Genomic DNA, 26,962 nt, shown 5'->3' on the forward strand with positions numbered 1-26,962 from the left:
TAAGATTGTACCATAATTTAGTCAAGCTAAACTAGAAAGGTATTAGCAATGGTATCCTCAACATAATGAGTTAAATTTTTTAAGTCTGAATTCAGGAATGCTTTTTTTTAATGAGTTTAGATTTTATTAATTGGAGTAACACCTGCATGTTTTTCGGGAAAAAAATATAAAATGCATGTTTATAAGACACTTATTTTCCAGTAGATAAGTTTTGTTTATTTAGGGATTTGTGGACCTCTTTCAGTAATTCCCCAGTCACCAGATTGGGAATCTCTAATGTAAGGGCTCTTCTGTTTCTGTCATTTCTTTGGTTCTGTGTGGTAACCATATATAGATTTACAACACCTTTTTAAGCTTTTCAGGTGATTTCTGGTTGAGGTGAAAGTTTGTCATTGATTTCTTAATTCTTGGATGTCTTTTAGAAACTCTTTAATTTAACCAGCCAAATTAATTTAATTCTTTGTACTTTGGAGGAAAAAAATTATGTGAGATTTTGATTGAGAATAATAGACCATGCTGATGAAAAATAACTTTTGTTTATTTTAACCCTACCAGAAACTGCATATTATTACTTTAGTCTTACTCATACTAAAATTTATAAAATAATACTATCATCAGACTACTTTCAGGATTGCCACATTTACTGTTATGCCTCCTCTTGTTTAATTACTGTTGATATACATAATCCAAAAAAAAATTATTCTACACATAACCGTATGTTTGAGGATACAATGAAAAAATTAAAAATACAATACAGATAAAGAAATGAAACAATCCCTTTCTCTAGTTTGTTGGAAGCAACATGTACCCATGTAAGTAAATAGAAAGTCATTAGGGAGAAAGGGCATTAACAGTTGGTATCAGGAAGAGCTTCTTTTAGGAGGTGGTGCAAGAGAATTCTGGGTGGTAGAACATAGAGAAGTCCATTCTATTCAGTGCAAGGATGTGGAGCTAGAAGGTAGAGTGACATGAATAGGGAAGAGGCTAGTTTGGCTAGACTATAGGATGTGAGGAGACGAATGTTTGATGATATTTCAAAGATTAGCTGAATTCAGATTATGAGGTATTTTAAAAGCCAAATGGAGGAACCTTTCTTTTATCTTAGAGGAAATAGGGAGCTACTGAAGTTTATTAAATAGGATTAGATGAAATATACTCCAACATTATACTTAGATATCTGGAGAAAGCTTTTATGATGGTCAAAAAATATTAATTGAGAAGTCAAGAAAAATATTTTCTTTGAATAATTTTCCTTTATTACTTTCTGTGCTTTGTAATGTTATAGAACAAGATATGCATCATTACAATTTACAAGTCAGTAAATAGGTAGCTTATAATGGCTGTGTGTTTCAAACCAATGCAGGAGAGAAATATCATTTGACATAGACTTGCCCCTTTATGGGGCAAGTGGGCTTTTGAATATGAGCTATTTCCCATAGGTACTTTATATACAGAAAACACATAGTCATGATACGTTCACAGTTATAGTCACTGGCCTATTTGGGAAGGAGCCATTTCGTTATGTTTCAGGGAGAGGACAACAAAAACTTTCCAATATGGCAGTCTCCAGTTTGCTTATTTGTTCCTAGAGAGAAATGCCTTGCTTCTGACATAGTTTGTCAACACTATTTATAGTGTATAAATATTTTCCTTATACTCAAATTTAAAAAATAATTCTGGTAACAGACTACTTTGAGGATTGCCATATTTATTATTGTGCCCATTCTTTCTTAATTATTACTCATACATAATCAACAAGTATTTATTCAGTACCTACTATGTTTTGGGGAATACAGTACAAAAATGCAATACAGATTCAAAAATGAAACAATCCTTGCCCTCTAGTTTGTATTCTGTTATCCCTTAGTTTAGACTCTACTGATCAATCAGCATATACTTGGCTGAGTTTGTGAACAGTTTTTCTGAACTCATGATATGTCTAGGGAACAGTTTAGTTTTGGCACATACTCGGCATCCATAAGAAGCAGCTCTTGCCAGAGGTCAGGCAGCCTGCCAAGTGAAGTTTATCTTAACTGTTTCAAGAACAACTTTGAAGATGCTACCTGTGCCTTAGAAAATACACCTCAATGCCTGTTTTGTAAGACTTCTTAAGAAAAGTTACAAAGGATATTAAAATGCTTGAACTTTTCAGAGGCAAGCTAAGAGGCTAAACATGGTTGTGATAGATATCAAAGAAATTTATTAAGCAAGTAGAATTTTCCCCAAAAGGTAGGTCACACTGTAATTCCCATATTAATAAGTAAAAAAGTTAATTCAGTTCCACCTTTGGTCCTTCACTAACCCTTACTTTTTTGGACAGAAATTCCTACTTGAATGGCACCTCAAATTGTGAGGCAGATTTTACAACCTGTATCAGAAAGCACTGGCCAGCAAAGCCCATCTAGTCAAACCACATCTGGAGTAGTGTGTTCAGTTCACAGTCCCACTTTTTATGAAGGATATTGATGAGTTTGTGTACAGATAGACAAAGGCAAGTAAGATGATGGCATGGATACTTGACGCCATACCTCTAGATATTTGTAGAATGTCAAGACATGGTAGGACTCACTTGAGGTATAGTTGGGGGTTTACTTTGGCGGGTTGTTATGTAGTTGAATGATTAGACTTTATTTTAACCCAGAGTTTATAGTGGGATCCATGGGTAGATGGATGTTAAACGGAGGTCGATTTCAGTTCAATAATTTAGCCAAGTGGACCAGTCATTGATGTTTAAGAAACAGGGAGTTACTAAAGTGAGGTAGACCTAAGTTCTAGAGTCTATTTGATGGAATAAAAAATGCACATTCTAGATTCTCTTTTATTTTAGGTAAGATTATGTGATCATTACCATTCATCTGTCAAAACTTGTCTGAAACAACTAAGACAGCATCCTTGTGCGTGCCACATTCTTTCACTGAGGCCTGAGAAAAATGGGATTTTTTTTTTAATTAATGACCCCACTACCTCCCACCACTAGAACATGTGTGCACATATATGCTTATGTTTGCCTGTGAAAGAAAAGAAATGATTGAAGATGACAAACTCACCTGTTCAAAGGTGAGACATTAAATGTACTTTTATTGGCCATTAGCCAAATAATTGACTCCATTGTTTTAAGTATTATAGAAAGTAAGAATACCATATGTGTCAGAGGGCTCTTTTAACATTTGCTTTCTAATAGTTTATAATTCATACCTATGTGAGATTAGATTATGTCTACAATTGTGTTCAGCACAGGGGTGACTGAATGTTTTAGAGAATGTTACACATTGATATCGATCAATAATATACTAGGCACAGAGGATATAAACACAGAAGTAAAACAAGTTTCTGCCTTTAAGGAGCTTACTTTCTGTTGGGGGAAAAATATAAAGTTGTGTAAAAAAAAAATAGGTAAAAGGTGATGCTAGAAGAAGGGCACCAATAGCTGGTAGGATAAGGAAAGATTTTGTGTAGAAAGTGGCATTTGAACTGAGTCTTGTCATAGATTATGAATCCTAAAAGGCAGAGATGAAGAGGAAGTGCATTCCACACATGGGGGATGGCCAATGCAAAAGTATGGAGATTGGAAACTAATTACTATTTATGAAGAACAGTAGAGATGCCAATTTGACTGAACCATAGCTAGCATGAAAGGGAAGAAACCTTTAAATATATAACAAGGCTGGAAGGATAGTTTGGGGTTAGGCTGTGAAGAGGTTTTTTTTGAAAATTGAAATCATGAATCATATTTTTAGTTTGATGTGGTGGTTCCAAATTGCTGTGACCTAGCATCCCATCTAGATTTGTATAACACAGGAAAACAAATTGGTCACTCAACCCTTGTCATTATTTCATCAACAGAAATACAAAATTTCTCATTTAAATCCTAATGCTTTGCATGGTTATTTTGATTTGTTAGGGAAGTCTTTCTTCATTTTTCTGAAACTGTTTTTATCAAAATCATGTAAAAGTTAATAGTTTTACTACATTTATAATCAGTTCAATTCAATAGTATTTTAAAGTGCCTATCAATAAACATTTATGTGATGAATATAAAGTTTGAGAGAAAATTTCTGAGTAATTAATAATCAATTCATTAATTATGCTAGCAAATCATAATTAAATTGATGGTCAGGTCTCTCTCCATAACCATAGATCAAATATTGGAGATCCTTGAATGCTTAAATACCTTTGGAAAAGGACGTGCCCCTGACAGGTGAAAATCAACCCTGATTGGTGAACAGTTAATGAGTAGGTTGACATTTCTAATGAGTAGATAGGCTAAAAGTCTTCAGCTCCTCCTGCTGAGAATGTGACTGGATCATAAGACTCGGCTACCTCTAGCTATCAGGTCATAGGAATTGATTTCCACCCATACCAGTAAAGTTGAACAATTCGGGGGGAGGGGTTCCTAGGGCATGAATCCAATGCTTTTGGGGCTGCAGTTCACCTTGATTATATTGTATTTATACTTTGATCAGAAGAAAGCTCTCCTAGTTGGGTGGGGTTCTGCCCAAGTTTGAGGAGAATGTTCCTGGAAGATTAGGCCCATCTCATCATCAGTCCTGTTCTTCAGAGACTGACTGACTGGTCCCTGCATGATAAAATAGAAAGGAAAAAAAGCTCAATCCTAATTTAGTTTTTAATAATAGAAAAATAATCATTTCTCTCATTTATATTCCAGGGATTGTGTTAAGTGCTGTGGGTACAAAAAGAGGCAAAAGATAGTACCTGCTTCAAGGAGCTTAGGATCATTAGGATACAATATGCAAAAAAAATATATATGAAGCAAATTATATAGAGCCTAAATAGGAAATGATTAACAGAGGGAAGACCCTAGAATTAAGAGGGATTGGAGAGGGCTTCCAGTAGAAGGTGGAATTTTAGTTGAGATTTAAAAACAGGGGGAGATCAGTAGTCAGAGCAGAGGAGGGAGAGCATTGCAGGCACAGAGGACAGCCAGAGAAAATGCCTAGAGCCAGGAGATGGAGTGTCTTTTTCCTGGAACAGTGAGAAAGGTCAGTGTTACAAAGATGAAATCCTTCTTGGCAACAGATTTGGATGTGTGGGGACGAGAGATAGTGAAGAATCCTGTATGACTCTTAGGTTACAAACCTGAAGGACAAAGATGAAGGTGTTGCCCTCTACAGTAACAAGGGAAAGTTTAGGGGGAAAAGAATCATGAGTTCTGTTTTGGACATATTGAGTTTAAAAAATGAATGTTAAAATTGTCTTTACATGTAATTGGATAAAATTTTTTTTAAAAAATGTAATTAACTGCAGCTAGGTGGAGCAGTGAATAGAAAGTACTGTTCCTGGAGTCAAGAGAACCAAGAGTTCAAATATGACCTCAGACACTTGGCATTTACTAGCTGTGTGACCTTGGGCAAGTCACTTAACCCTGATTGCCTCACTTCCCCCCTTCAAAAAAAATTTAATTAAATAAAGGAAAGATAGTGAAATGAAATTTCATTGGTTTATAAAGTCAGAGATTGAGGTTGAAACCCTAGAGGCATATAGTATAATCCCTCATTTTATAGATGCGGAAAGAGATTATTGACTAAAAATATTTTGATTTTGTTTGAGTGGCAGAGACAAGACTTGGGCCTCGGATACCATTGTACCAGTGTGGGTTCTTTGTCTCAAGCTGTGCATTGCTTATCCTTGTCCTTTCATAAATCCTCCATAGAGGATCAACCCATGATGTTGGAGACTTTCCTCTAAATCTTTTAATATTTCGTTGATAATACCACTGCAACAAGAAGGGTAGCCGTCTTTTATCCACCACTCTTACTATGTGACCAGCCTACTTTCTTTGGGGGTTATATATGTCTTTGATTTCATCATTGTTATTTATTGTGCATAAGTCCTTGTTGATATGAAGCAACTTATTTACATCTACCATGCAACTTTCTATTGCTTTGGAAGTCATTTGCTATTGTGATTCTTCTGAGACTACTGTATTCCATGATTGATAAGACATATACCTTCTTACTGGGAGAATGTGAGCATTGAAAAAGTGGGTTTTGGTAAGAGGGAAGAGTTTGTACTTATTGAGCACACTGCATTTTCTTAAATATTAGCTAGCTGCTCTTATCTCTTTCAACTTTAGGGCCATTCATTGTCCTTTTTCAATTAGGTATATGTACTAATAAATTAAACTGAATCACATGTCCATCCAACCATATCATAATCTTGAAAATGTATATTCTTCATCCATTTTTTTTTCACTGTGTGAACTGCTAAACCAGTCTCTCTGAAGAGATAATGGGTGGACTATAACAACAATTTCCTAATTGGTGTTCTTGTGTATAGCTTCTTCTCTCTGTCTCTGCCACTCAAGGAAAATCAAAATCTTTTTAGTCATAATCTAAAATATAAACATAGCTACCAGAATATTCTAAGCATGTTGCTATCCTGTACTCTACTGTAGCTACATATAGGATAATATATGAACTCCTGAGCTTGGCATTTTTAAAGCATTTCACTCCAGTCTAACTTTGAAGACTTAGTTAACATTCCTCTCCTTCACATATTCTGAGTTCCAGACATACTGACCTATTTCCTATTCCCCCAAATTATAATTGCGTTCCTGTCTCCTTATTTTTCCAGAGGCCATCTTACATTCTTAGAAAGCATTTCCTTTTAGTTCTGCCAGTTATAATCCTTAGCCAAGCACAGACTCAGGAAAGAGAGTCAGGACACATCCACATTTGAGAGGTGATGTATTTGGATAATGAACCAGCAAACCGAGAAGGAACGGTCTGATGGGTAAGAGAAAAACCAGGAGAGAGTAGTATTCTAAGAAGCCAGAGAAGACAGGATGGTCAGCAGTGTTTTATGCTGCCAAGAGATCGAGACTCAGGAAGAATGAGAAAAACATCATTGGATTTGGCAAGTAAGCAATGAAATGAATAAAAGAAAAAGCATTAAAGGCTTATTACTATGTGGCAACAGCACAGATAGGTGGTGCAATGCATAGAGTGCAGGCCTGGAGAGAGGAAAACCTGAGTTCATATCTGGCCTCAGACATTAGCTTTGTGACTCCCGGCAAATCACTTAACCGTGTTTTGTCTTAGTTTTCTCTATAAAATGAGCTGGAGAAGGAAGTGGCAAACTACATCAGTGTCTTTGCCAAGAAAACCCCAAATGGGATCAAAAAGAGTTGGACATGATTCAGATAACTGAATAGCAACAAAATGTGGTACTGTGTTAAGCCTTAGGGATACAAATACAAAAACAAGGCAACCTTGGTGTCCAAAGGAGATACAATTCTAATACTAGAAGATAACACATATAGGAATCTAGAGTTAGCAGGTAGGAAGCAGAGGGACAGGTGGTAAGTGTGTTGTGGTGGCCTGGTTTGGAGATGGTTAGGAAGCGGTGAGGTGGCTTGGTCTTCATAAAAAAGATTCCAGAAGTTTGGATACTGCTAGAAGGGTCACACAAGGAAAGCTGCAGAGTTGGGAATAAGGATCACTGGGGAAGTCTGTGTGAGCTCACCCAAATTAACCTGAAGCCAGCCAACACTGTGATCAGAGAAGCTGCAAGTGAGCATGAGCTCTAGCAATCAGAATTCTGATCCTAGTCCCTGTGTGTCCGAACAGAAATGGGAAACAGAGCTATCCCCCAGAGGCAGCAGAGATATGGGGCTTGGCCATGCACTTCATCTAATACTTGGCTCAAATATGGTCAAAATGAGTACATGATTTAAACATAAAGGGTTATATAAGTAAATTAGGGGAGCAGGGAAAATTTTACTTGTTCTGTGGATAAGGAAAGAGTTTATAACCAAACAAGAGACAGAAGATCAAAAGAAGTAAAATGAATAATTTTGATTTCATGAAGTTAAAAGGGTTTTGCCCAAACAAAACCAATGCAGCCAATTTCCTTTTAATAGGAAAGCAGGCAACTGGGGAAAAATTTTATGGCAAATTTCTCTGGTAATGGCCTCATTTCTTAAATATATAGGAAACTGAGTCAAATTTATTAAAAAAAAAAAAAACTGCCATCCTCCAAATAACAAATGTCCCAACGATATTAACAGGTAATTTTCAGAAGAGTAAATCAAAGGTAGCAATTGTTATATGAAAAAATGCTCTAAATTGCTACTGACTAGAGAAATGCAAATTAAAACAACTCTGAGCTATCACCTCACATTTATGGGATTAGCTAACATGACAGAAAAGGAAAATGACAAAGGCTGGAGGGGATGTGGAAAATTAAGACACTAACACACTGTTGGTGGAGTTCTGAACTGATTCAGCTATTCTGGAAAGCAATTTGGAACTATGCCAAAAGGACTATAAAAGTATGTACTCTTTGACCCAGCAATACTACCACTAGGCCTGTATCCCAAAGAGATCAAATGAAAAGGACATATATGTACAAAAATATTGGTAGCAGCTCTTTGTTGTGGTGGCAAAGAAATGGAAATTGAAGGGATGCATATCAGTTGGAGAATGGCTGAACAAGTTGTGGCATCTGATTGTGATGGAATACCATTGTGGTGTAAGAAATGAGTGGGATACTTTCAGAAAAAACCTTGGAAGACCTATATGAACTGAAGCAGTGAAGTGAACAGAACCAGGAGAACAATGTAAAAGTAACAGTAAATATTGTAATAAAAAAACTTAGCTACTCTGATCAATATAATGGTCCAATTCCAAAGGACTCATGATAAAAAATTCTATTTACCTCCAGAGAGTTAATGATGACTTCTTTAGTGAAAATTGAAGTTTGTATTTTTTTACTTTATTTTTATTGCTTTTTTTTGGCAACATGGCTAATATGGCAATTTATTTTGAATGATTCCACATGTATAAATTGATATTATATTGCTTGCCTTCTTAATGGGGGTGAGGCTAGAGGGAGAGGATTTAGAACGCAAAATTTAAAAAATTTTAAAAAATGTTTGACATTAATCTCCTTCCCCTCCAAAAACAAAAGCACTTAGATCACAGAAGGGGACAAGACCAACTAAGCACCTGTATCATACAGGCAAGGGAGATTCCAGGAAGCTTGAGACCAGTGTAATATCCAACATGGAGATTGTCGTTGTCACAGCAGGGGATGAAACCAATTCCTGATTAGGAATCATTCAGGGAGAAGAAGAAAGGCTGACAGAGGTCAGAACCTCTGGTGGACAACCAGAAAAGTGGTTGAAAATAGATTCAGAGCAGATTGGCAGCAAACTACAGGGAAATGAGGTTTTTTTATAAAGCCTACTCAACCTGTACAAGAATGACTTGCCTGAATGCAAAGTCCTAATCCAAGAACTGAAGCTGAAAATATGTGAATACAGAAGAAAATTTCAAACAATAAAATAATATTATGGGTTAAAATAAGCCCCGCAGGTAAATACAGATGAAGAGAGTAACCCCACCACAACTTCAAGCAGAGCTTCAGAGGAAAAAAATGGTTTGAATACAAGAACTCCAATGGTTACTAGACATAATGAAATGAGATTTTAAAAATTATATTATAAATGAAATGAGAGTTTAAGAGGAAAAATATTGAAAGGAGGTTGACTATCTTAGGACAGAAAGTGAAAAACCTTAAATAGTATATTACCTAAAAAACAGAATGGAGAGAACCTAATCACTCTAAGAGACAAGAAATATTAGAACAAATTGAGAAGGTTTAAAAAAAATTAGAAGAAAGCTCCAGGTATCTTCTATTCAAAACAACTGATCTGGGAAATAGGTCAAGGAAGAAATAATGTAAGTGCCCTTAGACATCCTGAAAAGCATAACCATACAGTTACTTAAACTCCATGTGTTAAGAAATCATTTAAGAAAATTGCCTTGATTTATAAGAGCTAGAGGATTAAACATAATGTTGATAGCATGAACTTCAGAGGAGGGGGCGGAAAGATTGTTGAGTGAGGGGGACAACCCAAGGTTTTAGAAATGACTCTGTAACACAGAAGACCAGTGTGACAGGAAGTATGAAAGAGGATGCAGTCAGTGCTATTTATTATGGCATGAGCTAGTATGATCTATGTGAAACCAGGTTTCTGAGGGCTAAAAGGTTGGAAGGAAGAAGACAGGAAGAGATCTAAAATAAAGGAAAGATTGTTAGTTATGAACTGGGAATCCAAAGGATGTAATGGATAAGGGGGCCAAAGCTGAAGTGAGACATCCCAAGGTTTTGGCCTGGGGAAGATAGCAATGGGAGACGTGAGGTGAGGGAGGGAATGGTTTTGGGGGAAAAAGGTTATATTTTTTTCTGCTTGCTAATCAGGTACAGAAGCTAAAGCAGCAGCCATAAAAACCTTGTAGGATGGAGGATAGAAATGACCAAAGGTCTCTAGTTGCTTCCCTCCTACCAGTAGGGAGATTTCTGTTATTTGCACTGAATTGGAATAATAGCATTGAAGAAATTTTATTCAACAGATTAGCTAACTATTTTTCTCTGTTTCTCTAGGAGAAAGTATTATCCTTTTGTCTACTAAGTAGTTTGTTCCAAGCAACACTTTTTTCCTCTAATTTCTATACTCAGAATCTTTGCTTTCATCAATGCAAAATGCTCAGTGGGATAGTTTCCCTTTATTTTCTAAACATTTATCAAACATATGCAAGTGCTAATAGGTATGGATTAAATAAGAAATGTAGAGTAGAGCCACTGTTATGAAAAACTTTTGTCCCCAAAAAAGAACGTTTGATATTAGCTGTTCAATTTACAACTCATGATCTATATTGTGTTGCTGCATGCTTTTATGTTAACACCTAAAATTAAAGAATTTGTGTGCATAACACTATTATCTGATGTGCCTGTTCCTGTGTGTCAGATGTTTAAGGTGTTGCTTTTAAGTAGTTGAGGATTTAGCTGCCACTAAAGGTTCATAATATAATATATGCATGTATATAGACAGATATATACTTATGAACACACTATATTTATGTGTACATATGTGTGTATGATAGATCCAAAAAGATCTTACTTAATGGAAAAAGACTTTGGCATCAATATCACTAGAGTGGTGAGTACCTTGGACCAGAAGGCCAGTTAAGATGTGTTTACAATAATCTAAGTGAAAGGTGATGAGGGCCTGCAGCAGGGTGTTGGCTCTGTGAGTGGAAAGAGGGCAACAAGGGGAGGCCAGGTAGCACAGCGAGTAAGAGCACCAGCCCCAGAGTCGGGATGACCAGGGATCAAATCCAGGCTCAGACACTTAGCACCCACCCAGAAACACCTGGCCGTGTAACCTTGAGTAAGTTACTTAACCCCAATTGCTTAGGGACGGCCAGGTGGCTCAGTGAGTAAGAGCACAGGCCCCAGAGTCAGGATGACCTGGGATCGAATCTGGGCTCCGATACTTAGCACCACACCTAGAAATAACTGGCCGTGTAACCTTGAGCAAGTTACTTAACCCCGATTGCTTTAAAAAAAAAAAAAAGAGGGCGACATATATAGATGATTTTCTGAAGGTAGAAATGACAAGAAATCACCACCAATTTGATATATGAGAAGTTGAAAGTAATACCAAAGTTGTTAACGTGGGAGACTAGAAGAATTTCAACAGAAATGTGAAAGTTTGGAATAGGGGAGGGTTGGGAAAAAATGAGTAAAGTTTCAGACATGTTGCATTTGAGATGTGTCCAGCACATCCAGTTTGAAATACACCATAGGAAATTGGTAATGTCTTCTCAGGAAAGAGAGACTGGGGCAGGTTATATATGTATAGATGATAAGTCATCTGCATAGAGATGGAGTTACCAAGAGGGAAACTCTAAAGCCAGAGGAGAAATAGGCTTTGGGCAGAACTTAAGAGAACTGTCACAATTAAGGAGAGCTTTTTGGTTAATGAGACAGCAAAGAAGACAGAAGGGTGGCCAGAGAAGTAGAAGAAAGAACTCAGAAGGGAGTAGCGTCACAAACCCAGAAACAGAAAGTGTGTGGGCAGCTGGAAAATGTGATCACCAGTGTCAAATGCAACAGATAGGTCAAGAAGGATAGGGACTGAGGAAAGACCATTAAATTTGACCATTTCAAGGTCATTGGTAACTTTGGGGAACAGTTTTAGCTAAGTGATAAGGTCAGAAGCTAGATTGCAAAGAGTTGAGAAGAAATGGAGGCAGGCAGTATAGATAGCTCTTTTATTTATTTTTATTTTTTTAAGGAGTTTGGGAAAGGGAGGAGTTGCTTGAAGGGAGAATAGGGTCTAGTGAAGGTTTTGTTGTTTTTAAGGATAGAGGAAGCTTGGCCATTTTTGAAGATGGAAAAAAACTAATAGATAAGAAAGAAGAGAGAAAGGGAGGACTCATTCTGCTAGAGAAGACAAGGGGGATGAGCTCAAGGGCACATGAATGTGTTGGGGTTGACTTTGGCAAGGAGAAAGTCCACCTCCTTTTCAGAGACTTGGGAAAAAAACAAAGGTGTAATAAATAAGATGAAGAGAATGGAAAAAGTGAGAACTCACATTTAATTGCCACAATTTTCTCAGCAAAGTAAAAATTAAAATCCTCAGTTGAAAGAGAATAGAGGAAAGTTATAGGATGCTTGATTTGGATTGACTTCTTTGGGAGTAAGAGAGGGAGTTAAAGTTGAATAAAAGGACTACCTTGCAGCTGAAGGCCCAGTGCAGATCGGTATGTATGGCTTTGTGGGATCATCAGTTCCCCCCGCTTCCTTCATTAGAGCAAAGCTTGGATAAACTATTTTTCAGTTATGTTGTAGAGGGAATTCTTTCTTGGATATAGGTTGGACTAGGTGGGCACTGAGTTCCCTTTCCAGTTGAGAAATTTTATGAATTTGTGAAGTCAGATTCCTAAGAAGTGAAGCTTTAGGCTTCACTCAAAACCCAAGGCATGTAAATTGCATGGAATTAGTAATTGCACTCAGGATGGTTTTTTAATGAGCATTAACCAAAGAAAATATTTTTACAGTTATTTGTTAAATAGAACTTCTTGTGTCTGCTCAAGTGCTATATAGACTCCTACTATGTAACATTTGTTATAATGAAATTTTACCTGTAAAAATCCAATAAATAATTTTGGTCCTTATTTCCAACTAGGGAAATAAGCCATTTAGGTGAGGAAATTTATGAAACTTTTCCAAAAACACATCTAGAAACACATGCACCCACCAATTGAGAATCAGTTATTGCTTATAAGTTGATCTCTTCATTTTGCATATGTCCTACCACGGGAATGTAAATATTTTACAATTGCCTTATTGTTCCAGCTAATAAAAATGTAACATCCATTAACAAGAACAAGGTAACTAATCAGCTTTAAGAGAATGAAACAAAATTCTTTAAAAAGGGCTTTTTCCACATAATTTCTTTCCTAGTTTTGGAATGCTGAGTTAGCCAAGATAGTTTATGTTGTTTGGTAGCATAAATATTTGTCATGGCAAATAAAATATTTTCCTTTCCTACCTAATTTTAAAAATTCAGATTATATCTTTTCCATAAAGTAAAAAATGTTCAGCAGGTTTCAGAAATGGTTGTCTGTTGGTGCAAGGGAAACATGAACTCACTGGATTTTCAAAATTAGTAAGAAGTTAAAAAAAAAAAAACCTAAACTTCTTCTTTGCAGCACAAGACCAGTAGCAATTTTTTTTTAAATCTCTTTAAACAAGGTAATTATGTTTATGTGCCAAGTGACCAATCTAACCGTTTCTTCCCTGGGAATGTTGTTATGCTTAGCTTTTTAAAAAGTTAATAGGTTGTGTACTTCCCACTGATTTAGAGAAATATAATTAAGATAAAATTTTTATGAAAATTGGATTCTTTTCCAGAAAAGGCCTAATTGAGTAATTTGAATACTGCATTTGTGTGTGTGTGTTTGTGAGTCCTAAGAACTGTATTTATTTTCATTATTTTATCCCAAAAGAGATTTCATCTTAAGTAGAGATATGTATTGACCTGGTGCTGTGTCATTCTCTAAAATATTTTAAAGTAACAAAGACAGAATTCATTTTTCCTTTGACTTACTTCTGTTTATTGCTTGATATCACATAAAAATCTTGTCACCTAAAAATCTTCCTTCACATTTTCCACATATAGTCATTCTGGGTGGCTCATCATAGTATTATCTATCTGTTACCCATATTAGAGTTTAAATTGTGTACTCTGTCATATCTTTTTTTTTTTTTTTTGGAGCTAGGTTGATGAATGAAAGAGATGTTGTTAAAAGAAGCATCTATCCATTAACAAATGTTCTTTTACTCATAGATTGGCAATTTGATTTCTGCCTTCATTGGTAAATTGATTCTGCTGTCTGCGAGGTTACCACTCATCTCTTAATTGCCAAATTGCCCTTTCTCGGTTTTCAGCCTTCTTGACCTCTGCAGCATTTTGTTCTGCTGAGAACTCCCTATTCCTGGACACGATATTCATCCAGGTTTTAATGACAGGGCTTGCTCTTTACTGTTCCTCCTATCTATGTGGCTGTTCCTTCTCAGTCCATGTTGCTAGATCACTTATTCATGTCTACCCCTCCTCTAACCTCCCCAAGGTGTGGGTGTACACCAAAGCTCTGTCCTTGGTCCTTTTCTCTGAATACTCTCTTGGTGATTTCACTAGTGCCCATGGTTTTAACTATCATCTCAATGTCAATGCTTCATAGAGATCAGCCAGATGACAGTTGAAAAAAGGATGTAGGATTTTTTAGCAAGAACATCATTGGTCATGGTAGAGGGTGCTTCTTGTAGCACATATAAAGTGAAAAAAACCTACAAAGAATTAAGGAGCAAGTTGTGAGTTGACTTTGGCTAGGCAGAAAGGTTGGGGGCTGATAGGTGGCAAAAGGATATAATCTAGGACTTGGAGTCAGGAAAACCTGAATTTAAATCCTGTCTCAGACACTTAGTAGCTATGTGATCCTGGCTGGGTAAGTCACTTAACCTTTCTGTGTCAAGTCCCAATTTCCTCTTCTATAAAATGGGGATGATGATAATAGCATGTACCTCAAAGGGTTTTTATAAGGATCAAATTCACACAATAAAATATCTGAAGTGCTTTGCAAACCTTAAAGCACTATGTAAATGCTAGGTGTTATTATTGGCGTCCTTGTTCAAGGTTGAAAGAAAAGCTGGAGCAGAGGGATGACATTGAAAATGAACTTTATATGTGAGTACAATAAGGAAACCAGAGTGGTTAAAATAGAGGGTTTGTGTTAGAGAATAGTGGATGATAAAGCTGGATAGGTAAGTTGTTGGGCCAGACTAAGTAGGGGTATATTAGGATCTTAGATGTCATGTCAATTCAAATGTGGAGGTTCCTTTTGTCTGGGAGTGATATGGTGAAACACATTGATAGTGCACATAATAGTTTGGATTGAAGAAATTAGATTCACCACTATCAGTTATTAATGCTATTATCATTATTGTATTAGCCAGGTATAAGGTGATGAGATCCTGGTTTAGGATGAGGATGGAGTAGAGAGAAAGTTATGAATCTCAGGCATTGCTAGGACCATTGTAACAAATGAATGAAAAATGAAAAGGCAGTTTGGTGTGGGCTAATTACAGTTCATAGCTAATATGTTTTGCAAATTCAACCCTGTCATTCCACAGAGATTCTTAGGCAATAATATTGGTATTAACTGCTGCTATAGGTTAAATTGATCTATTCATTATATAAAATTCTCTGACACTTAAATGGTTCCTGATGGAAAAATCTCAATAATAACTGCTATATTTTCACATTGCCATATTTTCCTTATTCAAGTATAGCAGCTGTTCTCTCAGTGTGACGCCAGTATGATCTGGTAAAAAATCTCTTTTCACATAATTGCCTCTTCCTCCCCCTGAAGTATTAACCATAGTATACTCATATGTGAATTGCATAAGAGATGTGTCTTTTCCTCAGAACAAAGTATGTGTTTTTAATGAGATACTGATTTGCCGACCCTAATTCTTATCTTTAAGATATTGAAATGTGAATGAAGCAAGTTTATACAATGCCAAAGACATTCTCTTCTCTTTAGAACATTACACTGGTTCTTCTACAAATATCGGTGTTTTAACTTCTGTAGTGAAAAGAGCACTAGATTTAGGAGAAGCTTTGATTTGATTGTAGGGTCTGATATTTAATAGCTTTGTGACCGCGGAGAAATTATCCATGCTCTCTGAGCCTCATTTTCTTTATCTATAAAATAGGACTATAATACCCACTGTATTTACCTTATAAGCTTGTTTACAGAGCAAAATAAGATCATGTATATAAACTTGGTGCTAAACAAATATCAGCAGTTATTATACCTGGTTTACATTAATATTTCTGATTCTTTGTGTAAATATTTTCTTGATTCTCAATTCTTTCTGTGATGTATTCTTACTTTATTTAGTAAAGAGTTTATATATATCGAAAATAGCAAATCTTATTGCTGTGTTTTTGGTGGTATGATCAGATTTGTGAACAATGACTTTTGACATTACTTTTACATCAGCAGATGTTTCTTTTGTTACTTTTTCCTCTGCATTGTCAACACTAATCCTAATAATTTAACTACATATTTTCAGTAACAATTGAGAACCTGTAGTTAATTTGAAAAAGACATGATTCTCCATATTACTTTAATTGTACTTATCTAGCATGTCTAATAACAGATTGAATAGTTTTTCCTTTTCTTCTTATGGATATGATTACTACTAATGCCCAGCAAACAGGAAATACATGGTGAGTCTTTGCTGACTCCTACATTTTTTATCCACATGAAGATTTGTGGGGACCAGAAAGCTGTGTACTTATAGCAAAAACTAGCTCATCACATTCCAAGCTTTGCACATATTACTTAAAGTATTTTGAGGAAAGCACATACCTGTATTACTACTTCTCACAACAACTAATAATTTCTTATTTTAAGGCCAAATCCATTTTTAAAATGTTAATTCTGTGACAGTTCTATTATAAACATATTCCCCTATATTCTCTTTTGATAATCAGCCTCTGATGTGTACTGAAATAAAGTGAATGTCTGTCCCAAGCTTATTATTTTCTGACCTCGTGTTAGAGTACTCCAGGATTGTCTTGGAACATATTTTTTCTTGCTTGTTTTGAGAAGTATGTGATTTTAGCATAAAAGTCATAGACTTTTGCCCAACTGCAGTTTGATTCTAAACAGATAAGTGGTCTCTCATTGTTTTTTTGAAAATTAACAAAAATGAAGCAACATTTTTATGCCCTAATAAAATAGAGACATTATGGAGAACATATTTCATTTTGCCATGAAGTCTCACTCACCTACTTGCATGCACATTGAATAATTGACTGAAAATAGAAGAAGTAGTTCATAGGTCAATATACTGAAAATTCATTTCATCATACCTTATGTAGATTAAATCACTTTCCCGCTCCAACATTGGGTAGGGATGGGGTGTGATGGAAACCCAGGACATTATTTTCTTGACAATGGCTATGTTCCAGCCACTTTATTTTTATTATTTTTTCTCAATTCAGTAAGTTTTACTTATAATATTTGTCATTTGAAGTTGCCCATATAGCCTTGAAGGAAAGCTCCCCTGTGTTTTTGAGAACCTGAATTGGTTTCTTCATATTACATCTTCACACAAGAGAGCACATAGTCACATGATCAGCCTAATGCCTTGCATATACACTACCATGCTTTTTTCTTCATCCTTCTCTCTTCTCTGACTCTTATCTTATCCTCACAGTCCTGTCCTGAACTCCTTCATGCCACAGTAGTAGGGACACTGCCCTGAGCACACTGTTGCTGTAGTGTTCTTCACTCTCTATGTATTCCTCCCCAAAATAACATTGCAAGGCCAGGGAAAGAAAGCAGGTGGTCCTGGGAGAACTGGGAATGGTGTATAGAAAAGCAGAATGGAAATGATGCTACATACCATTCTTTACCCCTTCTATGCAATATGAGGGAGGAAGTTAGACTCTAAGGTATTTCAGATGATCTATTTTTTATCATGCCTATTTGTATATTTATCTTCCTTTTCCTCTCCACCTACCCCCTGATTATAAATCTAATACCATCTTATTCAATACTGAAAAGCCCTCTTCTATCTCCTTACCACTACTGTTGCACAGAGGCCAAATTTTTTAAAACCACTTTTTTATTTCAGTAAATAAATATCTGTTAAATGAATCGTTTGGCTCCATGTAATTCATTTGTTTAGAGTAAACAGTTCAGTTATCCTATTCTGAAATTATACTAAAGTTTTAGTTTTAATACTTTATAATTAAATTTGTATGAAAAAGGTTTTTTCCCCCTTCAGTGATAGTTATCTTTGAGTTTTTATGTTAACCAGGAATAGCTACATCATGAACACATTTTCATTTTTTAAAAACCACACATTTGAAATGGGTGTTTTGAACAACTGTGCTGACCTGTAACAAAGCATTTTCTGTCAAAGCCTTTTTGAATGGTGTCAAATATGTAGTGTGAACAAGGCCAAAAACACTAGGTTAGAACATTTTCTCCTCACTATTGCTTCCTTATGCCATGTTGAAACAAGCTTAATGAGGGGAAATTTTTTGCATAATTTACTTTGTATTTTAGTAGCTTAGATTAAATGGTAGTATCCCAAATGGGAATTTAGCAGTTATCTTCTGCCTGTTATGTTTTATTTTGTTTCACCTTTGAAAAACAACCTAGAGGAGGTAGGGATATAAAATATGCATTTACTTTGGTTCTAAATGTTTATTGGATACTATTAGATTCTATGTCATCTTTATTTGAAATTTTTAATAAAAAATTAATAAAAATGTATCTAAGCTAGAGTTTAGAATGTAGGATATTTGGATGGTGCTGTCTTTATTGCCTCTTTTGAACTCATGCATTGCAGGCTGATTATAATGCATGTTGCTGAGCTGCTGATGAGATGTAGATTACTTTTCTGCTTAAATTTGAACTGTTTTTACTATTTATTAATATCTGTCATGAGACAGGCAGAAGAAACTCAAATTTGTCAGATGACCTACCTATCTTTAAGAACCTTACAGAAGAGTTAAAGAAAGGAGGAAGTTAAAACTCATGGCTAAAAGTAAATGAGAACAGTTTTTATTTAAGGTACCGTAGAACCATGCCAAAGATCATAAACTCAGCTATCTTGCTTATTCTGTACCCTTATTCCTTTATCTTCCTTTTCTGTCTCTTCTCTTACATTTCCATTTTCTTCCCTTCCTTACTTTTCCTGGCTAATGTATTTTTCCTGGTTTTGTCTCCCCTTATTATCCATTTATCAGACTTCCTTTTCTTTTTACATTTCACCTATATAATAAAACTAATTCAGAACTTAAGGTTTTATATAGGCATCTATGCTAGTTAGACTTATATATCATTGGCTATAATTTAATTAGAACTATATCATGATGATAATAGTTAATGGATCATACTTTGAGGTTTACAAAGAAAATTATGTACATTATTTTATTCTTCAGCAACTCTGTTGTAGTAGAGTCTAAATATTATTCCCACTTCACCATCTATAAATATCTAACATTGCTAGTTAAAAAAAATCTCAACAGAATCTGTTCATATGGAGCAGAAGTGACATGTGACATCTATTTAAAATAAGCAGGCATACAAACATTTCTACTGCTGGGAAAAAAAAAAAAACAACACCTTATTTTGTATGTAAATGCTGACGGGTCATTCCCTGACAGTTAAACTCATCTAAAATGAGAAAGACACTGTTTTCTAATATTTTTAACGTTTGCCCATAGACAATAGAAATTGTGTAATAATTTTGGATTACCATATTGAATATTTTCAGTTGGTGACTTTAAGCTATATAAACAGATGGTTTTATTTTGTTAAAAATGTTCTGCCAGCAAAACCTGACCCATATTTCATTGTGGAATTATTGTGGAATCTTGGTTCTTTAGCAATTTGTTCTTCATCTTAACATCGATAGTAATGATAGTGTTTACATAATAAGAGAATAAATTATTCAACAGATTTATATTTAAATAATCTTTATTTTTAAAATTTTGGAATGAAGTTCTCTGTAGGGGAAATATGCTCAGAGTAGAATCCTGAAGAGTATAAAATCCCTGCCATTTGTCTGTATAAACACAAGATAGTGACATCCAGTCATCATTATCTTCATTTAGTCTCCTTGCCTCAACTCTCTCCTCCCTGCATTCCACTTTCTAAACAACATCCTAAGTGATTTCCCTAAAGCTCAAGTCTGACCTTGGCATTCCTCTCTCAGTAAACTTTGGTGGCTCCTAGTTACTTCTTGAATCAGATAGAATCTATAAGTATGCATAGAATGGTCCAGAAAAACTGTCCCTTTATTGTTCCTTACACTTGCCACTTCATCTCTCTCTGTGCTGACTGTCCCTGGTGCATGGAATGAACTTCTTTCAGAATACCCAAACATCACCATTTACACAAACCTTTTCTGAATTCCCCCCACTGCTTGTGCCCTTTCCCCAAATTATGTACATTTTGTTTTCCAAGGCTAGAGGGCAAGTACTGTTTCACTTTTGTTTTTTTTTGTAGCCCCAGAACCTTACACAGTACCTAGCATATAGTAGGCACTTTAATCTGTGCTGATTGATTACTCGGTATCTAAGGGTTTTTCTTCAGTGTACACCTTCTACCAACATAGTTCTTAGTTCCTCTATGTCTTTGTAAATGGTCTTTTGACAGTTTCTGTGCCTGAAAAAAAAAATTCATCTCTTATGTGCAGCCTTGTCATGAGCTTCTCCAAACCAAGCTAGTGTATTCTCAATTGACAGATATTAGTGTGTGTGTGTGTGTGTGTGTGTGTGTGTGTGTGTGTGTGTGTGTGTCCCGCCCTTACCTCTCTTGTCCGGTTGTTTCCCTGCCCCCCCCCGGCAACAGCCTATATAAGTATTTAGTCTAAAGCAAATGCACAAAAACTTAGCCCAGTTCCTCGAGGAAAGCACCATAGATCAGTTTGAGTACCAAAAAACAATTTGACTATTTCTCTTTGACAGTAGCAATCTAGTGATACCAGATTTCTTACATTAAATGTTCTATCTCTTCTTCTGCAAGACTCAGTCATATAAAATATTAGGACATATCAATACTTCTGTACACAATTCAGTAATACAAATCGTATTAGTCAATTAGGTCTATCAGTGGATAAGTTCAGCCAAATAAATTCCAATAAGACATTTTAGAATGAACTTGATTTTCTTTTCTAAACATCCTGTTAGTCTTCTCAGGAAGGCTTTTTGGTTTTATACTTGACTTGTAATGATAAGGGAATTTGAAGATCTTCCCTGTCCCTTAATGGACCTTACTTGGAGCCCAGCAAGAGAAGCTTACTTAGAGGAGGCTTGTTTTTCAGGAAGGTCCACACCTTTTGGTACTTTGTAATTAGGCAGTAGGTCATGAAGGTTGTGATGTCCTTTGACCTTGAAGAAGACCATATATACTCCGAGGTGAGGTTTTGCTTTGGGGCTCACTTAGGGGAAGAGTTGTGTGATTTGGTCAGATGAGACTCTGGGCAGCCATTGAAGCCCCTGGCATTGAAAACCCAGATGTTGCTTTTCTGTCTGGTAACTATTTATGTATGTAATGTTCATACAGCTAGAAGCCCTGTCTGTTGGTCTGTTGAATTGTATTATTTTCTCTGTATTTTTTGTCTGCTTGTAATTTCTGTTTGTATTTTCTGAAGCTCAGGGTGCTGACTTTTTCCTCTCCTGAACTAAGTGAAAGTTAGTTACATGCATACATACATACATACATGTTTGATTAAAGTAAGATTGTTAACCCCTTTTGAGTTGCTTTCCTTTAGAAAAGCAGATCAAAGAACCTGTGCTAGAAGCCATCCTGGGTATGCTAGGGTGCTTGCTGTTATAACACCTAATAATAAAATCTAAACATAACCAAAATGACATTGAAATGAAATTTGTCTGCTTAGCATAAAATGTTTCTATGTTTTCTGTTAACCATGTGAATATATGGCTATGTTAAGAGTAAACTAACATACTGTTTTATTTCTAATGTAACATTAGCTTAAAATCATCTCATTAAGATGAGATTTGATACATTTTTCTTTATCATATATTAGAATATTTTACCATATAGACAGACTCTCAAGGGATGGACCATGTATGATTCCTTCCTTCTGGGCAATATTGAAGTCAACAAATATATAAAATAACCCTCCTGAATGATATTACTTTTCATGCCTCTTTTATCAAAATTATAACAAGCTTTGATTGCAGCTGCCATATATTGGGTTTTTAGTTACTTATTGCTTTGGGCCTTAGTTTTCAACTCATCTCTAAAGTGAAGGGATTATAAAATGGAGCACATTAGCAGTGTGAAACACAAATAGTAATGGACCACTAAACCATCTTAGCAGACCACATATTGAAAATTACATATTATCTAGGTTCTGTTGTGTTTTTATTTATTTTCTTAAGTATTTCCAAATTAGCTTTTAGTCGGGTTTGGAAAACATTGGAGTATTACTGACTTCATTGGGCCCAAAATCCATGTGTTTGACACATCTGGAGTAGATGGTCACTTTTAGCTAAGAGTATATGACCTGACTTCAGGTTAAGATGGTGCAATGAAAAGTCCTAAAGGACCTAGCTCTCCCACAAGAATCCCAGGAAAAGAACACTAAGTAGAATAATGGGCAAGAAGAAGAAAAAAAACTAGTAAGTGTTCTCCATCCACTCCAGAATTGCCCAAGAAGACAGTTAGAAGCCTGTGGTATCACAAAGAGGGACCATACCAGAATAGGTTGAAGACAGCATAAGCTCCAAATAGGGCCTGAAGCCAGTGATCTGATTAAAATGTCCTGAAACCTGGGAGCTCTATAAGCAAGGATGGAGATATCTTTACAGGGAAAATTAAGGGGTAGGGAAGTCAGTCAGCACAGGCTCTTGCAAATGAGCACTGAAGCCTACAGAATCTGGACCCTGGCCTGTAAGAATAACAGTAATGGACAGAGCTCCTATTCAACCCCCATAGCTCCCTATACAGGGAGACAGGTTCTATCAGTGCTCATTTCAGAGCACTTGGGGGCATAGCAGTAGACATACCATAGCTTAACAAATCATCACACATTCCAGGGAACTGTTGGATTTCTGAGATCAGCCTAATCTGTCTTCTCTGACTGGGACAGCAAGGGAGCAGAATGAAAATGTGATGAAGAATTGTCAAAGGAGAAAGAGACAGTGACTGACAGAAGCTAATACCTGTGTTGGGCTAACTAGAAAGGAAGTTAGAAGCCAAGGATTACAGTGTGTGGAGCCTAATATAAACCACCCCATCCAGAAGTATAACAGTATCCAAACTACAGTGAGGGCAAGCTTCACTCCCCATCCAAAATTATGGAAGGACGCAGAGTCTGGCCTTTGTACAAAATCACAGTCTAGCAACTAAGACTAGAGGCAGGAATTATCAGAGCAACATATGGAACACAATGAAGAAATACTGTGAGTTAAGAGAAGACAAAGAGAAATCTAAAAGATAAAAGTAATTTCACAAGTCCAAGTATGGTTGCAAGGGGGGGAAAGGAATGGTTTGGCCACAAGTATTCTAAAAATGGCTAGACAAATAAGGTAAGAAATTAAAAATGAAATTTGAGGTCTTGAGGGAAAAGTTGGAAGAATAGATCACTGAAAAAAAAGTCTGTACATGGCAGACTGCTTTTTTTTCAAGTGTGATAGAACAAAGAGAACTAAAATATTAGAACAAAGTAAAAAAAAAAAAAACTGAAAGGTTAGACCGTATTAAGTATCTATATCAAATACAACTTACCCTGGAGAGAGTTAGAGAATTTAAGAATCATCAGATACCATGAAAAAGATGGCCATTCAAAGAACCTGGATATCATATTTCTAGACATAATAAAAGAAAACTTTCCAGATCGATTAATACCAAAGGACAAAGTGAAACTAGAAGGAACCACTGTCATTTCCTATAAGAAGTACCATATAGAAAACAACCAGGAATATCTGTGCAAAAATTCAGATCTTGTCAGTCAAAGAAAAATACTTCAGGAAGCCAGAAAGAAAGTTCTAGTACCAAGGAGCCACTTACCAGATCATGAAAGACTATACTGCAGCTACCACAAAGAAGAGGAAATCTTGGAATATGATTTTCAAAAAGGCAAAAGAGCTAGTTATTAAAACTAAAAATAAATTATTGAGAAAAAAAATGAATATAAGCCTACGGGGGAAAATGTGACCCTTTAATAAGAGAACTTTTGGTGGGGTGGAGCCAAGATGGTGGAGTAAAAGAAGGAACTTGCTTGAGCTTGTCTCCCAGTTGCCTCCAATACCTGTAAAAAATGACTCTAAATAAATTTTAGAGCTATAGAACCCACAAAATGAGAGAGTGAGATACATCTTGAGCTGAAGTCAGCCTGGCAGCATGACAGGAAGTGTCTATTGCACCCGGCTGGGAGCAGAGTGTAGTTCAATGTGGGCCATGCCAGCAAAGACCAGGCCAGAGGAGAACTCAGGTGACTGAATCATTGACATCTGTGACAGTTTCCAGACTTCTCAACCCACAAATGCCAAAGAGAAAGTAAAAGGGCAGTGGGAAAACTCTGTTGGACCTGGGTGAAAGAGGAGTGCAGTCCAGCTCCACTCTGGGGTGGCAAAGGTGGGGGAGGTTGCAGTGGCAGCAACAGCAGCAACAGCAGCTGCTTCTGGAGCTTCAGACCCACAGATGGTGGGGGGGGACCAAGCTGTTGATCAGAAGGCAATCACAGGAATATCTTTGCTGACTCTGAGGCAGGAATCTTTTGCTTTTGCTCTGCTTGGATCTGGGTTGCAGCCTTGGGTGGTAGTCCTAGGGTGAAGAGGAATACTAGCAGACAGAGCTTGTGGCAGCTGTGGAGAGAGAGTCCTCCTCGCAGTTCTGAGGTAGGTGCCCAGAAGTAACTCTGACAACAGCTACACAAAACCCCAGAAATTTGAGACACAGCACTCTCCACTCTGGAAGCAGAGTTCTGCCATGACAAAGAGTTCAAAAGTCAAATAATTGGGAAAATGATCAAACTGAGGGAAAGAAATCAAATTAGAATCCCTCTTTGGTGGCAAAAAAGATCAAAACATAGAACCAGAAGAAGACAACAAAGTCAAAACTCGTACATAAAAAGCCTCTGAGAAAAATATGAATTGGCCGCAGGTCATAGATGAGTTTGAAAATCAAGTAAGAGAAGTAGAGGAAAAATTGGGAAGAGAAATGAGAGTGATACAAGAAAATCATGAAAAATGAGTCAAAAAAGTATTGAAGAACATAATACCTTAGCTAACTCAAATGACAAACGAGGTACAAAAAGCTAATGAGGAGAAGAATGCCTTAAAAAGCAGAATTGGGGGGCAGTCAAGATGGCAGAGTAGAAACAGGACTTCTGTGGGGCTTCAGGTTCCACCTCCCCCAATTCATGTGAAAGGGGACTCTGAACAAACTTTGGAGCAACAGAACCCACAAAATGACACAGAGAAGCTAACCTCCCACTGAGGACAGCCTGGCAGGCTGGCAGGAATCAGCCAGCACAGCACTCTGGGAGTTGAGCCCAGCCCCACTCCAGCTGGAGGTTTTAGGCCCAGGGAGGGCCTGACCAACTACCAGCTGAGGGACTTCAGATCACCAGCAGCTGTGAGGGTTTCCAGAATTATCAACACATAGATACTAAGGACAAAGTGAGAGGTCAGTGCAGTGTGGACTTTGGGATCCAGTAGTTGGGTGTGTGGTTGGCTTTGGCCCTGGGGCAAGAAGCCACTGAGGCGCTGTGGCCGTGCAGCTGCCTCCACTTGGCAACTTCAGCTCCTCGCCTGAAGACTATAGGGGCACCAAGCAACCAGTCTGAGGGGTAATCGCTCTTCCTTTAACCTGCTTGGATCTGGATTGTGTTCTAGGGTGGAGGTCCTGGGGTGTGAGACACCTTGCCAGAGCGTGTGGAGGCTTCAGAGAGGTCACCCAATTAATACCTTCGGCAGCTGAGAAAACTGCAGTGTTTGGGACAGAAGCTCCCCTGTCTGGTGGCAGAGTCCTACTGTGGCAAAAAGCCCAAAAGTCAAGTAATTGAGTGACGGCATGAACAGGCAAAGGAAGCAAAATAAACAGAGCAACCCAGCGTTACACTCCTATTTTGGCAACAAAAAGGATCAAAGCATGGAACAGGAGAAAGACAGTGAATTCAGAACTGCTGCACCAAAAGCATCAAAGAAAGCTACGAGCTGGTTACAGGTCATAGAGGACCTTAAGAAGCAAATAAGAGAAGTGGAGGAAAAATTGGGAAGAGAAATGAGAATGATGCAAGAAAATTATAAAATGAGAGTCAACAGCCTGACGGAGGAAAATACCACCTTAAAAAATAGACTAACTCAGATGGCAAAAGAGGCTCAAAAAGGCAATGAGGAGAAGAATTCCTTAGAAAGCCAAATTTGCCAGATGGAAAAAGAATCTCAAAAGCTCAATGAGGAGAATCATTCCTTCAAAATTAGATTGGAGCAAGTGGAAGATAGTGACTTTATGAGAAATCAAGATGCTGTTAACAGATCTAAACAAATGAAAGAATAGAAGTCAATGTGACATATCTCATTGGGAAAACCACTGATCTGGAAAATAGATCCAGGAGAGATAATTTAAATATTATTGGACTACCTGAAAGCCATGATCAAAGAAAGAACCTAGAAATCATCCTCCAAGAAATTCTCGAGGAAAACGGCCCTGATGTTTTAGAACCAGAGGGCAAAATAGAGGTTGAAAGAATCCACCAATCACCTCCTGAAAAAGATCCCAAAAAGAAAACTCCTACGAATATAACAGCCAGGTTCCAGAATTCCCCAATCAAGGAGAGAATATTACAAGCAGCCAGGAAGGAACAATTTGAATATTGTGAAAACACAGTAAGATAACTCAGGATCTGGCAGCTTCCACCCTGAGGTATCGAAGGGCTTGGAATATGATATTCCAGATGTCAAAGGAGCTGGGATTAAAACCAAGAACCACCTACCCAGCAAAACTAAGTATCATGTTTCAGGGGAAAATATGGTCATTCAGTGAATTAGAGGACTTTCAAGTATTCTTTTTTTTTTTTTTTT

General features: G+C 36.8%; 1 protein-coding gene across 3 annotated transcripts in view; it reads left to right on the forward strand.

Annotated features, from left to right (window-relative positions):
• The window catches only part of CTDP1 (CTD phosphatase subunit 1), a 188,535-nt gene that overhangs the window by 102,138 nt on the left and 59,435 nt on the right, over positions 1–26,962 (forward strand). The window lies entirely within an intron of this gene.

Source organism: Petaurus breviceps, unplaced genomic scaffold (genome assembly GCF_028583685.1).
Source record: "Petaurus breviceps papuanus isolate PSGF00001 unplaced genomic scaffold, PetGlider_PUasm1.0 224, whole genome shotgun sequence".
Lineage (NCBI taxonomy): Eukaryota > Metazoa > Chordata > Mammalia > Diprotodontia > Petauridae > Petaurus > Petaurus breviceps.